We start from the raw sequence: 15,002 nt of genomic DNA, 5'->3' as shown, positions 1-15,002 counted from the left end.
TATTTCTCTATTTAATATGGATTCCAGCAACTTACTCATAACACAGAGAAGACTTATTGGTCTGTACTGAGAGGGAGATGACTTATCACCTGAATTCTTAAATACAGGGCAAACTGATGAGGTCTTCCAGGGGGTCGGAAAGCACTTCTCCTTAAGGCAGCGCTTAAATAGTTTCGTAAGTATGGGAGCAAGTTCTGGTTGAAGCTTTTTTAACACTATAATTGGGATGCCATCAGGGCCAGTTGCTTTACTGGAATCTAGGTTTTTTATTAGCTTGGCGACCTCATGCACTGATATTTGTATGTTACCTAGCTTGTTCTGTGTTATAGGAGGAAATATGGGGAGTTGATGGCCTTCGTCGCATAGGGTAGAATTAGCTGCAAAGTTCTTTGCAAATAGTTTAGCCTTGTCTGACGCTGACGAGATGACCTCTGGTCCATTGATAATGGTTGGGATAGAACACACAATTCTGTTCAGGATCCTATTTGTTATTTGCCAAAACTGGTGGGAACCAACCGCTGATCAGCTACCTGGGATTTAACAGACTGGGCATATAGCTCTCTTGCATTTTTTATTACTCTTTTACAGTGGTTGCTGGCAGTCCTGAAAGCAGCTTTAGTCTCAGTGCATCTATTAAGTTGGTAGCTATGGAAAAAGTGATTTCTGTGCGCGATAGCAGCAGCACATTCTGGGGAGAACCATGGCTGGCTGTTAGGTTTTTGTTGGAATTCTCATTAATACCAGCACTGAACGACTAACTGTTTACCAATGAAGCGCAGTAATGTAAGGACAATGACGACGCGACACGCATCATGCACATGGTAAATAAAAATCCCTTCAGATGCACGAGTAAAAAAGAGGAAATTATTTAATTAGTGTAATAAGGAAAACTTAATAGAGTTTGATACGGCAAAGCGTATACTGCTCATCCATCCATGTTTTGTAACATTCGTTGTTGATTGGCTCTAGTTGCCCACTTCTCGAAATCCTGCTTGGTCTCTGTAGACATGTTCTGTAGATTAGGGTGGTCTTTACCTAGAGATGGTAGTTGAAAAATTCCACTTTTCCTAAGCTGTGTTATATTTTGTCTGTTGTGGAGTTCTGATTATTTTACCTATCAAAGAAATGGAGGTCAATGAGGCATATCAACAGCCGTTTCATTAAAGATGAAGAAGACCAAGAGATGCATCAGAAACTATGAATGAATGTTGATTCATGACTACATTGCAGTGAATAACAAATGTACGTACACTACGATAAATGACGTAACCGAGGCGTATTTTTACAATAGGGGAGCCTTACAGAAGTATTCGTACCAATGAGAAACACTGAAGTTCGTGCTTGTAAAATAACGAAACACTGCAACGTCTACTAGTATAAAAAGTGAAACATTGCTATGTTAGCAGGTCAAAATATTTCGCAGCAAAGTTTATAACTTTATCACAGAAACAATCTATAGGTGTGCTAGTGACCACATTGATGCTGGCATTGCTAACAATGAGAAATATTTAATGGGCTCTTGTACAAATGAGGAACTCCAAAATGCGTAATATTAATATATCAATACTTCAGAATTATGAATGTAAAAATTAAGTTCACATCTTCTGCAGCATTGATGAATTATGAAAGGTGTATTAAGAACAATAGGGAACGATAGGAAACGCTAAAATAGGTCTTGCTAAGAGATGGGTAAGGGTGTTTTTCTGTTAAAAAAATTAGCCACTTATGGAGTATAAGGACAGTGTCATCGTCGCAAATGTCCGAGAAATTTGCAATAATCGCTTGAGATTTTTTTTTTTTACATAGGCATCACCACATTATCAAGGCCCAGAAGCCACACACGGATAAGGGTTAAAGAGTGTACAGTAGAAATTGGACAATATAGTAATCGTTAGTAATGAAAATTTGGTAAATTTGATAAATTAAATGGAACGGCTCATCAAGCACTTATTTACTTTAGACTTGAACACAACCATATTGTAGTCAGCCGGAAAGCAGGAAAACGGAAGACAATTCCACAGGCGTGCAGTTCTAAGAAAGAAGCTTTGTTCATGGAATCTACGTTTAGGTTTAGGCACAGATAAAGAGTGGGGGGAATTATGTTTTTACATAATTTACAGCTAGAGTGTTTCTTGTGAAAGTTTGGCGAGGGGGGACCATAGATTGAAGCTCAGTCGAACACTTTCCATGAAAATAACGATACATCAGAGACAAACTCGCAACATCTCTTCTCTGAGATAGAGGTTGCAAGGAGGAGAAAAGGACATCTCCTACGAGGCTACGAAGTCTTTTTTGAACCCTATGAAGGCAGGGCAAGTCCTTTCTAGCAGCTCCTGCCCAGATGTGGCAACAGTATTCCATCCTTGGACGTACCTGGCTCTTATATAGATAGAGAATAGCATCAGCAGTGAGATATCTACCGGATCGATAGAAAAATCCCACCATTTTTCCAGCGGCCTTGGCAACAGATTTGATGTACGTGTTCCATTTAAGATCAGGAGTAATGGTCAAGCCCAGAAGCTTGTCAAAACTTGAGGCCTCCTGAAGACGAGAGCTATTCACTTCAATTGATGCCAAATGTGGATTAGAATGTTGATGATGTAAATAGAGAAGCTTGGTTTTAGATGCATTAAAAGTAACCAGCCACTCCTTTCCCCATTGTACTACGTGCTCAAGATCAGAGAAGAGAGAATTGGAGATGCCTAATAGCTATATTTAAAATATTTTTCTTGATGCCGACAAAAATACATAACGTCACAAAAATGATACATATATATATATATATATTATATATGTATAACTACTTAATTTACTCACATAAAATTAACATACTAAAGTATAGATGCATGCGTAAACTTTAATTATTTACTTCAAAGGCGCTCAATACGTAGGTAGAGCTAGTTACTAATTTAAAAAATATATATGGCGATTAAGCTACACTGAATATTCGGCGTTTCATCCACTCTAGTACTCCTCAGGAGTGTAGCTTAATCGCAATATATATTTTATAAGTTACTATATATATATATATATATATATATATATATATATATATATATATATAAAAGTATACATATATATACATATATATATATATATATTTATATATATGCATGAAAATTTCGTGGCAATAAATTATTTCCTAGATTCAAGTTTTATTTATTAAAGGTTTGTTACACGATTTCCTAAGATTTTTCATGTAAAAGTTATATTTGAGAATTATATTGTGCTTTTTCCATCGTATACACATATGTCATTTACTGCAATATGCCGATAAAAAAACGAATTCTATTACTATACCCTGTTTAAATCTTATTATACATATTAATTGCTGACATATTTTATTTCGAGTAATTGTTCTCTATACTACTGACATATAAACTACGACCTACACAATTCTTAGAGCTTAAAAGACTTGCCCTTTGAATATAAAATACTGTCAGTAAAAATATGTCCGTTTTTTTAATTCTGACTTTTATAAAAGATTATCGATGAAAACTAATTCTCTATATGCACGTGTTCGTGTATAGAATTACATAAATTGTTGTAGCCCTTCTTCATCAACACTGATAACTATCAATTTATTATATTTAGATAACCGTATTGCACTAACAGTTTTTATCTATATGGTCATTTTATATTATTCTGGCTGGCCTTTCTCCAATTCTGAAGAAATGTATTTAGCTTCGAAATGTCATGGTTTCAGGGCGTTTCTTACTAATTATGTTCTTTTAATTTTTATTTTATTTTCCTGATTATATAACAAAGTTCATATTACTTTTATTCCTCATTTTCACTCAATATCTATCTATATATCTATCTATACACCTATAAATTCTTTTTCATTTGTGTGTATTGATACACATATTAAAAACCCCATTTTCTATTTATTTAAAAAGAAAATACAATGTTCTTATATATGGGTGGTGGAAATGCATTCACTAGCAAAAGATCTAGATAAAGTTCATATTCTTTTAAACATTCATTTTAATAATTCCCCTATCAGTTTTTTTAGGTTTTCTGATGGGTTGATAATCTAGAGTCGCCTATTGCGTGCAATTATATTCATGCAGATATTCTACGTGATTTATACTTGCATAATTGTTTCCATATATATTTATGTATACGTATATATTTTTGTTTAATCTATTAATCTATCGATCTATATATCTATAAACGTGAACGTGTCTGTGTGTGTATGTGTCTGTCTGTGAACATTTCGTTACGCTATAACCGTGTCATTTTTTACTCTACAAACAAAAAATTTGATATACAGGGTACTGAGATTGGGGAAACTCTTTGTAATCGGTTTTCGGCCAGAAATTTGGCTGTTAAGGGGTGAAAGTTTAACAAGTTGACCTTTAAGAACTCTACCAAACGCCTCAGACAATTTGGGAGTCTAAACACTTGAAATTTTAGATATAGGTGCCTCGGACATGGATCTAACGTAATAACTTGATTTGAGCCAAAAACAATAAATGTTGAAGAGTTATAATAGGGGGCAAATTTTTAAAAGGTCACCCTTTTTTTCTTTTTTGCTCAGCATACACCTACTAACTTCCGGGCAACGCTGGGCACCCGTGCTATATATCTATAAAAGTCAACGTGTCTGTCTGTGTGTATGTGTGTGTACATTTCCCTACGCAATAACTTTATCAATTTAAAGTCTTCAGACTCGAAATTTAAGACACAGTGTACGGAGATTGGGGAAATTTTGTGATCGGTTTTCGGCCAGAAATATCGCCGTTAAGTTTGGGTGTAACCACATGAAAGTTTAGATATAGGTTCATTGAATATGGATCTTACTTAATAACTGAATTTGAGCCCCGAACAATAAATGTTAAGAGGTCATAATAGGACTCAAATAAAAAAAAATAGACCTCTGCGTCTCTGCCAAATTACTCAGACAATTTCGGGTCTGAACATTTGAAATTTTATGAATTGAAGTGAATTCAGAGATAGGGCAATCATTTTAATCGGTTTGGGTCGAAAATTTTTAGTTACCAATATATAAATGTATGTATGTATGCATGTATGTTTACATCTCTGCCTAAAACTTTCGACATAGGCGACGGATTTTTACAAGATAAGTATGAATTTGATGGTCGACCTTCTACACGACAAATATCGAGAAATTGACTAACATCATTAATATCTTCACCTTAAACTGCGCACTTTTCTACAGGGCGGTCGCTTTTTCGCCGATATATTCGAAAGTCATCCTCTCCTTTCGATTGTCTAGCCATAATTTAAACCTCCGTGATTTCCAGTTTGGCGGTGGTCGTAACAGCAAAGACGTCAGGTTGTTTCCAGTTCTTTTCCTCCTTCGCGGTACGGGTTCGAGTCTGCTTCCCTAATATCCCCTTTTTTTATCAAAATACACCTCCAAACCCGCAGGCAACGCCGGGCTGAAATGCTAGTATATATATATATATATATATATATATATATATATATATATATATATATATATATATAGAGAGAGAGAGAGAGAGAGAGAGAGAGAGAGAAAGATGAAGAATTAGGAATAAAAGTTACATATAGTGTATTATATAATCAGATACATAAAGAAAATTAAAGGAGGTTGAATTTGTCTGAATAGTCTTGGAAACATTGTACCTATTTACTATGCCTCCCCACGGGACAGAGTTCGACACCAGGGTCGTTTTTTAACATGGAGAAAAGGTAAAAAAATAAAAATTGTCTCAGTCGTGAAGGATTTCTCCTCCACCGAAAGAGAACAAGAAATGGAAGTGCAGCATCTGAAGAACAGATACTACACTTTGATCTTGTCCCGAAGGTCAAGTCTTGGAAACACTGTAACTTACAATGAAATACACTATTTGTTTCTTTCAATCTATTCCTTGAGTTGTTGATTTTGTTCAAACAATGTATATATATATATATATATATATATATATATATATATATATATATATATATATATATATATATATATACTAGCATTTCAGCCCGGCCTTGCCCAGGAAATTGGAGGTGTATGTTGAGTCAAAAAAAGCAGGCATTTTTTTTTATAATTGACCCCTATTATGACTCCTTAACATTTATTGTTTATGACAAAAATCAAGTTATTAAGTAAGATCCATGTCCACAGAACCGATATTCAAAATTCAAGTGCTTTGAACTAAAATTGGCGGTAGAGTTTGGTAGAGTTCGCAAAGGTCAAATCGTTTAACTTTGACCTCTTAACTGTAGGATTTCTGGCCGAAAGCGGGTTACAAAGATTTTCCCAAATATCAGCACCCTGTATATCAAATTTCGAGATTGTAGACTGAAAATTGACAGAGTTATTGTGTTGGGAAATGTACACACACAGCAACAGAGACACACAGATACACACACAGACAGGTTCACGTTTATATATATACTAGCATTTCAGCCCGATGTTGCCCTGCTTTCTGTTAGGTGTATGTTGAGCAAAAAAAAAAGAAGGTATTTTTCTATAACTTTAACCCCTATTATGCCCCGTTAACATTTATTGTTTTCGACTCAAATCCAGTTATTAAGTCAGATCCATGTTCAACGAACCTATATCTAAAATGGCAAGTGTTCAGAGACAACTTTCTCGGAAGAGTTTGCTAGAGTTCTCAAAAGTCAAATCGTTGAACTTTAACCCCTTAACAGTCTATTTTCTGGCCGAAAATCTCTCACAAATATATTTACTCATCTCAATACCCTGTATATCCAATTTCGAGTCTGTAGACTTAAAAGTGACAGAGTTGTCGCCTTGAGAAATGTACACACACAGACACACAGACACATTCACTTATATATATATATATATATTTGTGTTACAAATGCATCACCACATTCTCAAGGCCAAGAGGTCACTCAAGGATAAGGGTTTAAAGACTGTACAGTAGAAATTGGACAATATATTAATCGTTAGTAATGAAAATTTGATAAATTTGATAGCTTATATGGAACAGCTCAACAAGAACTTATTTACGTTAGACTTGAAGACAACCATATTGTAGTCAGTCGGAAAGCAGGAAAACGGACGACAATTCCACAGGCGTGCAGTTCTAAGAAAGAAGCTTTGTTCATGGAATCTACGTTTAGGTTTAGGCACAGATAAAGAGTGGGGGAATTATTGATAGTGTTTACAGCTTTACGAGTGTTTCTTGTGAAAGTTTGGCGAGGGGTGACCATAGACTGAAGCTCAGTCGAACACTTTCCATGAAAATAACGATACATCAGGGACAAACTCGCAACATCTCTTCTGTGAGATAGAGGTTGCAAGGAAGAGAAAAGGACATCTCTTACGAGGCTACGAAGTCTATTTTGAACCCTATAAGTCAGGGCAAGTCCTTTCTAGCAGCTCCTGCCCAGATGTGGCAACAGTATTCCATCCTTGGACGTACCTGGCTCTTATATAGATAGAGAATAGCATCAGCAGTGAGATATCTACAGGATCGATAGAAAGATCCCACCATTTTTCCAGCGGCCTTCGCAACAGATTAGATGTACGTGTTCCATTTAAGATCAGGAGTAATGGTCAAGCCAAGAAGTTTGTCAAAACCTGAGTCCTCCTGAAGACGAGAGCCATTCATTTCAATTGATGCCAGATGTGGATCAGAATGTTGATGATGTAAAGAGAGAAGCTTGATTTTAGATGCATTAAAAGTAACCAGCCACTCCTTTCCCCATTGTACTACGTGCTCAAGATCAGAGAAGAGAGAATTGGAGAGAACTTGGTCGTTTACTGTCTTAGATGTGCTACCATAAATGGTAGTGTCGTCAGCATAAATGTTTACGAATGATGTAAGGATGTGATTTGGAAGATCATTAATGTAGATCAGGAAAAGAGTTGGCCTAGGATGGACCCCTGAGGGACACCAGCATTAATACTGTGAGTGTCTGATTTTTGCCCATCAACTACTACTCTTATGAACCTATCAGAAAAAAATGATTTAATAATTGAGAATACATTTCCAGCTATACCATAGCTAGAGATCTTATGAAGTAAACCTTTATGCCATACCCTATCAAATGTCTTAGATATGTCAAGAGCAATTGCCCTAGAAAGGTTGCCTCCGTCGAGAGATTTGCTAATCCTATGAGATATTACTGTAAGCACATCTGCTGTAGATCTAGCAGAACGGAAACCATATTGAGTGTCTCTAAGAAGGTTATTTTTGTTGAAATGGTTGATTACTTCTGTATTTAACACAGATTCCAGCAACTTACTCATGACGCACAGGAGACTTATTGGCCTGTACTGAGAGGTTGATGAGCGATCACCTGAATTCTTAAATACAGGGCATACTGATGAAATTTTCCAGAGAGATGGGAAACTATTCTACTTAAGATAACGTTTAAACAGTTTTGTAAGTATGGGCGCTAGTTCAGGTTGAAGTTTTTTTTTTGAGTACTATAATTGGAATACCGTCAGGGCCAGTTGCTTTACTGGAATCAAGGTTTTTGATTAGCTTGGCAACATCACGTACAGATATACGTATATCACATAGCGTGTTTTCTGATACAGGAGGAAATATTGGGGGTTGGCGACCTTGATAGCAAAGGGTAGAATTAGCTGCAAAGTTCTTGACAAAGAGTTTGGCTTTGTCTGATGCTGACGAGATTACCTCAGGTCCATTTGTCAGAGTTGGGATGGAGCACACGCTTCTGTTCAGGATTCTGTTTGCTATTTGCCAAAACTGGTGGGAACCAAGCCGCTGCTCAGCTACTTTTGACTTAACAGATTAAGCATACAACTCTATTGCGTTCTTTATTACTTTCATGCAATGGTTGCTGGCAGTCCTGAAAACGGCTTTAGTTTCCATACATCTATTACGTTGGAAACAGTGGAAAAAGTGATTTCTGTGCGCAATGGCAGCAGCACATTCTGGAGAGAACCATGGCTGGCTGTTAGGTTTTTGCTGAAAATTTTTCGAGGGTATGAAATGGTCAATACCTACAATTAATTATTCCGTCAGGTCTAATACTATAGAGGGCCCATCCTTTTTAAACATGGAATGCAGAGGTAGATCAGATATAAATGTACGGAAGCTATCCCAGGCAGCCTTAGTGTATCGATATACTGTACGATGGAGAGGTACGTCTGTGGACTTATTACATTTCATTTTTATCTTAATTGATACAATAGAGTGGTCGGAAGATCCAAGAGGCGACATAACAGAAACTGAACATAGTTCAGGGCAAGTTGTGAGAAAAAGGTCTAGTAGGCTCGCATACTGGCCGTCATTGTCGGGCACACGGGTGGGTTCCTGAACAATCTGAGTGAGATCATAGGCAATGGATAAATCATGACAGAACCTCCCCTCATCATCGGTCTTGTTTGAGTGGGTCAACCATTCGACGTTGTGAACATTGAAGTCTCCACATACGTGAATTTTAGCTGAAGGATAAGCAGATAGGACTTTCTCAATTTTCTCAGATGTGCTATATATATATATATATATATATATATATATATATATATATATATATATATATATATATATATACTAGCATTTCAGACCGTTGTTTCTCGGGTGTTTGCGTGTGTTGGCAAAACACAAAAGTGGTAAAAGAAAGGCAGACTCGAACCCGTACAGTGAAGGACGAAAAGAACGGGGGGAAAAATTGACGTCTTTGTCGTTACGACCACCGTCAAATCGGAATTGACGTATGTTTTAATTAAGGCTAGACAAGAAAAAGGAGAGACTGATTTTCAAAACTATCGGCGAAAAAAGCGACCCCCCTGAAGAAAAGTGCCTAGTTGAAGGTGAAGATATTAATGTTTTTTGCCAATTTTTCGATATTTATCGTCTGAAAAGTCGAAGTTTAAAACGATTCTGATCTTGAGAAAATCCGTCGCTTCTGTCGAAAGTTCATGGCACACATGCTAACTTACATACATACATGCATACATACATACATTTATATATTAGTAACTAAAAACTTTCAATCCAAGCCGATTAAAAAGCTTGCGCTATCTCTGAATACCCTTTATGTAAAATTTCAAATGTTTAGACCAGGAAGCGTCTGAGTAATGTAGTAGAATCCGTTTAACTATGACTTCTATTATGACCCCTTAACATTTATTGTTTGGGGATCAAGCCAAGTTATTTAGTTAGATCCATGTACAAGGAAGCTATATCTAAAATTTCAAGTGTTCAGACCCCAAATTGTCGGAGGATGTCTGTAGAGTTCTCAAAGGTCCAATCGTTTCCCCAATCTCCGTACCCTGTGTATCAAATTTCGAGTCTCTAGACTAAAAATTGAGGAAGTTATTGCGTAGATAAATGTACACACACACAGACATACACATTCACTTATATGAATATATATATATATAGAGAGAGAAAGAGAGATAGATTAATAGATTAAACAAAAATATATACGTATACATAAATATATATAACATTTTGTGTTTACTATAAACTTTTTACGCAAATATTATGCAAGTATAAATAAAGTAGAATATATGCATGAATATAGTTACAACTAATAGTTTACTACAGATGATCATCCCATGAGAAAATCTAACAAAACTAATAGGGTATTAATGAAAATGAATTTTTAAAAAATATGCAAATTAGCTAGATATATTGCTAGTGAATACAATCCCACAACCTATATATAAGAAAATTGTATTTTCTTTTTAAATAAATAGAAAAGAGGGTTTCTAAAATGAATACCATTAAACACAAATGAAAGATGAATTTATGAGAGTATAGATAGATATAGACATACATCTATATATAGTAGTTATACATAGTATGAAGCAATGATATTTACATGCATAAAAAATCGGCGTAATGCACATAAACCCCGTATGCAATTGAAAGGGTTGTTGAAAACGATCAGTTATAAAGTTGAAGACCCGATCGTCAGTGTGTGCAACCGGTCGATGTAATCGGTGTCCTTCTGTAAATGTGAAGTGATATTCCCATGAAGGTAGACAACCTTAAAATTCAATTACGATTTACTTAAGACCTCTATCCAGTCATGGCTGACAGAACGAGAGTATGTTACCTCCGTGAAGTAAATATAGGGTTCTGTTCGAAATTTTGTGCAGATGCCTGGGTTCGACAGAAACGCTCTCGAATCTGATATGATACACTTGATTATAATAAGATGCTATATCGACCGAAACGTTGTGAAAATCACGCTCAAAATAAAAACAGTCGTTGGAAGAGTTCGAATAATGCGAATAACTCACCCTTCCCTCAAAATTTCATAAACTTCTACCCGCTCATGGATGACAGGACGAGAATATACAACCCATTTGGGTTTAATAAATTGTTCCATTCGGAATCCTGTTCTGTTACTAAGATTGATAGATAAACCCAGGACGATAATAATACTTCGAATAAAGCAGATAATATGAAATTAAACCCACATTGATAGCATGTCGTGAAAACGAATATCCTTGGTCTTGACTTTCTTTCCACGATAAACATATTTATTTATAATTGCAGTGTTGTATAATGGATACTGTCTTAGATACTGTGCATTGAATATGTGGAGATACATCGATCGATAGTATTTGTTTTTTTTTTATCCAACGGATAAAAAAAAAATCGGTGTTTTTCTGAGGCGGGAAATCAAATTGATTTTATTGGAACAGGTGCTACAATGGAACATTATGCCCTATCACGTGTTTTTGCATCGGATAAACAAACTATTCGCATTCGTTAAAGAGTTTACTTTTTTTTTATTCGAGATGTTTATATCCATTGGGATTTGGTTTAGTTTTTTTATGCTGATATTACCCTTTTCCTTCGTTTTTTTTATCAGTTTCGTAGTTAATGTCATTATTGTTTTTCCTATTCGTTTTCATTTTCTTATTCTCATAATTAGTATGAATACTCTTCAGTTTTCATGTTTTAGTTAGTGATATTTCTACTTATTTTACTCTTAATTTATGTCCTCGTGTTTATAAAGATATTCTTATTATTGTCCAAACTATTTTTCTTATGTTAATACATACTACTCAATCAATGTTAGTATTGATGTTACCAATCTCATTACAAGATTCTGATATCAATTACGGTAACATTACTATTATTTTTCTCATACTCAAATTCACTTAATCATTATTACTGTTATAACAATGCGTTTCTTTTTTGTATGATTGCAATGGGAGGACCATAGACTTGTGTTCTATCAAGCACTTGCCATGAAAATAGCGACAAAGAAAAGATGACTCAATATAAATAAATGCTGCCATATTTAAATGAACTTGTTTCGAGCGCGGCTCTTATATTATATCGTGAAACAGATCTCTCTACAGAGCCGAGACAAAAGATCATATTATTTTTGCTTACTCGTTTGGAAAACTAAGAGAAATGCCATTTCTCATTGAACATCATTTTGAAAACTAATTTCTGGAATATTTCTCCCACCATATGTCTCCTCACTAGATGACTGTTTGAGTATTGTGCCCTTGTCTCCGATGTTCGCTATAAAGCCTAGTTAAGGAGTGTGATCTGTTCACAATTGAATGTCGACGATTTTGCGATGATCTTATTCTCAGTGCCAATATTTAATTCGATGAGAGATCTGCCGAACATAAACTAAAACGCTTTACTGACACGTATGGTTTTAAAAGAAAAATCCCGGTACTTTATAATTAACTTCCAAGGGCTATGCATAATCCTCCAACCATGCAGTTAGTCAAGCTGGAATTGTACATGCACTGGCTTAATACATTCGCTTTTAGGTAAATTTCCACAATCCTTGTCTTACATTTTAACTGGAGCATGCGTGATTATTGTTTTCTTCCAAGTTTACTGAAGTAAATTTGATATATTTTATCGTATTACTTCTCTTCTTATTATTCGAATTTTTATGGTATTTTTAATGGTTCTTCTTTTATTAACATGTTTATTCTTTTTCTTTATATTATTCTGAATCGTATTTTATTACGATTCTTTATTTTGCTTTTACGTAATGACTGAGTGTTTAAATTGAATTCAAATGTATGATAATCGGATTATAATCGAACGCTATCGATTTGTTCTTCGCGCAGCGTTGATGATACAATATTTGACGTTCACAGGATTAGAAAAATAATTAAATAAGAAAAAGACAGAAACGCACTATGCGTGTAGTGTTGTTTTATTTACCTTAATTTTATTGCGGAATAAGCCAGCTGCACATAGGAATGTGCATGCCAATGCGCGTCAATATTTTCAGAAGGAAACTCGTAAATATTCACAAACCACCTGTGCGCACGAGCCTGAAAGCATGTTGGTTCGCATAAAAACGGACACCGTGTGTTTTAATATGGCGTACACCGTAACATCAGAATTAGTTTCGGGAAACACCATACAATATCTGAAGATGAACGCAAAATGTGTTTGTCACTTAAGTAATTTTAATAAATTTCCAGTTAAAGCAAAAAATATAGCATCAAAATAAAAATGTATTTTTTCCGTTTTAATATATAATTATTTCCTTATATGTTACACACACTTAAATGCACGTACACAGAAACAAATATACGCACACACATATAGTTATTTTTATATGCACATGTGCAAACATAGTTTTCGCTAATCATATTGTTTTCAGTGAAAATAATAATCCTGCTATAACTGGTAATAAATAAATATCGTTTCCTATGTACTTTCCGCTTTTACTGAACAAGGGGAGTGTTGAACAGAGAGTAAGCGAGAAAACCTAGAGGTAGATGAACTAAAAGTGAACTATAAGCAACACCGAATCAAACAGCATAGTATAAGGATATGTTAAATTTGATACATAAAAAAGTAAGCGCTGAATGGCTTGTTTAGTCATTTGAAATTACGGATGTTTATAATAATTACAATAAAATTGTTATCATTTTACTAAATCCAAAACTGAGTAGCATTACGTGTACTAATATGATTCATAAAAAAGCAAACCTTAGATATAATGGTTGATTAGTTCAGATTTCGTATATAAGTATATCACACATCACATACAAATGCATACAAATAATATATAGTATTTTTGTATCTCGAAACCTTAATAACTGATTTCTCTTTTCTTTTCACAAACTACATAATTTTGTTAATCAAGGCATATATGTCTGATCAAAAATAATATAATAATCAAAATAATCATTTACTTAAAAGAAGTATCTGTTTATTTCAATGTTAACTATGATAAACAATAATTATTTTAGTGATAGGTTTTATAATTATTGATTACAATTTCGTGTTTCGTTACAAAACCAAGTTGAATTCAGACAGATAACAATAACTAAGGAAATAGAGGAGTTGTATAATTTGTGACAAATCATATTCTCTACGTTTGAAAGCTTATCATGAAATACGTATAAAACTGATACGTACAATACAATGGGTACAAATTAAATTTCCACGTACAAATTAAGTGATCGCCCAGTAATTACAGTAAAAGCTACATTCTGCCTGACTAATGAAGGTTTTTTTTTTATAATACAATTCACAATATTATTGATAATTCTTTCTTTATGTTTGCATTATATTATTCAGAATAATGTATAGGAATATAAATGCAAGTAAAATGATAAAATGTTGTTGCAAATAATAATATTAATCCGTTATTGTATTCCAATAAATAAAGAGTTTATGCTTATATGGCTACGTTACATTCACAAAATAAAGGATTTAATGCATACCTAGATTAGGTTCGCTTCTTATTCTGTTTAAAAATTTAGTTATTGCCGAGGAAGCCAATCTGGAAAGGGTGTACGCATTATAAAGGATAACAAATGAATTAGAATACACTATTAGACCATAATTTATATATAAATATACATACACATATATATATACATATATATATATATATATATAATATAAAGCTGAATGTGTGTGTGTCTGGTCATGAATAGGCTCCTATATGGTTGACGATTTTTAAAAACTGATCACATATAATGATAGAAGATGTATCGAGACACAGAGATGGGTATATTTGATCTGGCAGAACGGCGATTCATGAAAATTGTGGGGTCTGCGTTCTTGCCTGGTCCACAAAGTATGGAAATAAAAAAAATGAAA

This window comes from Euprymna scolopes, chromosome 16 (assembly GCF_053919585.1).
Source record: "Euprymna scolopes isolate OS-2025 chromosome 16, ASM5391958v1, whole genome shotgun sequence".
Classification (NCBI taxonomy): domain Eukaryota; kingdom Metazoa; phylum Mollusca; class Cephalopoda; order Sepiida; family Sepiolidae; genus Euprymna; species Euprymna scolopes.
The sequence above is the reverse complement of the archived record's forward strand: the minus strand, read 5'-3'. Positions refer to the sequence as shown.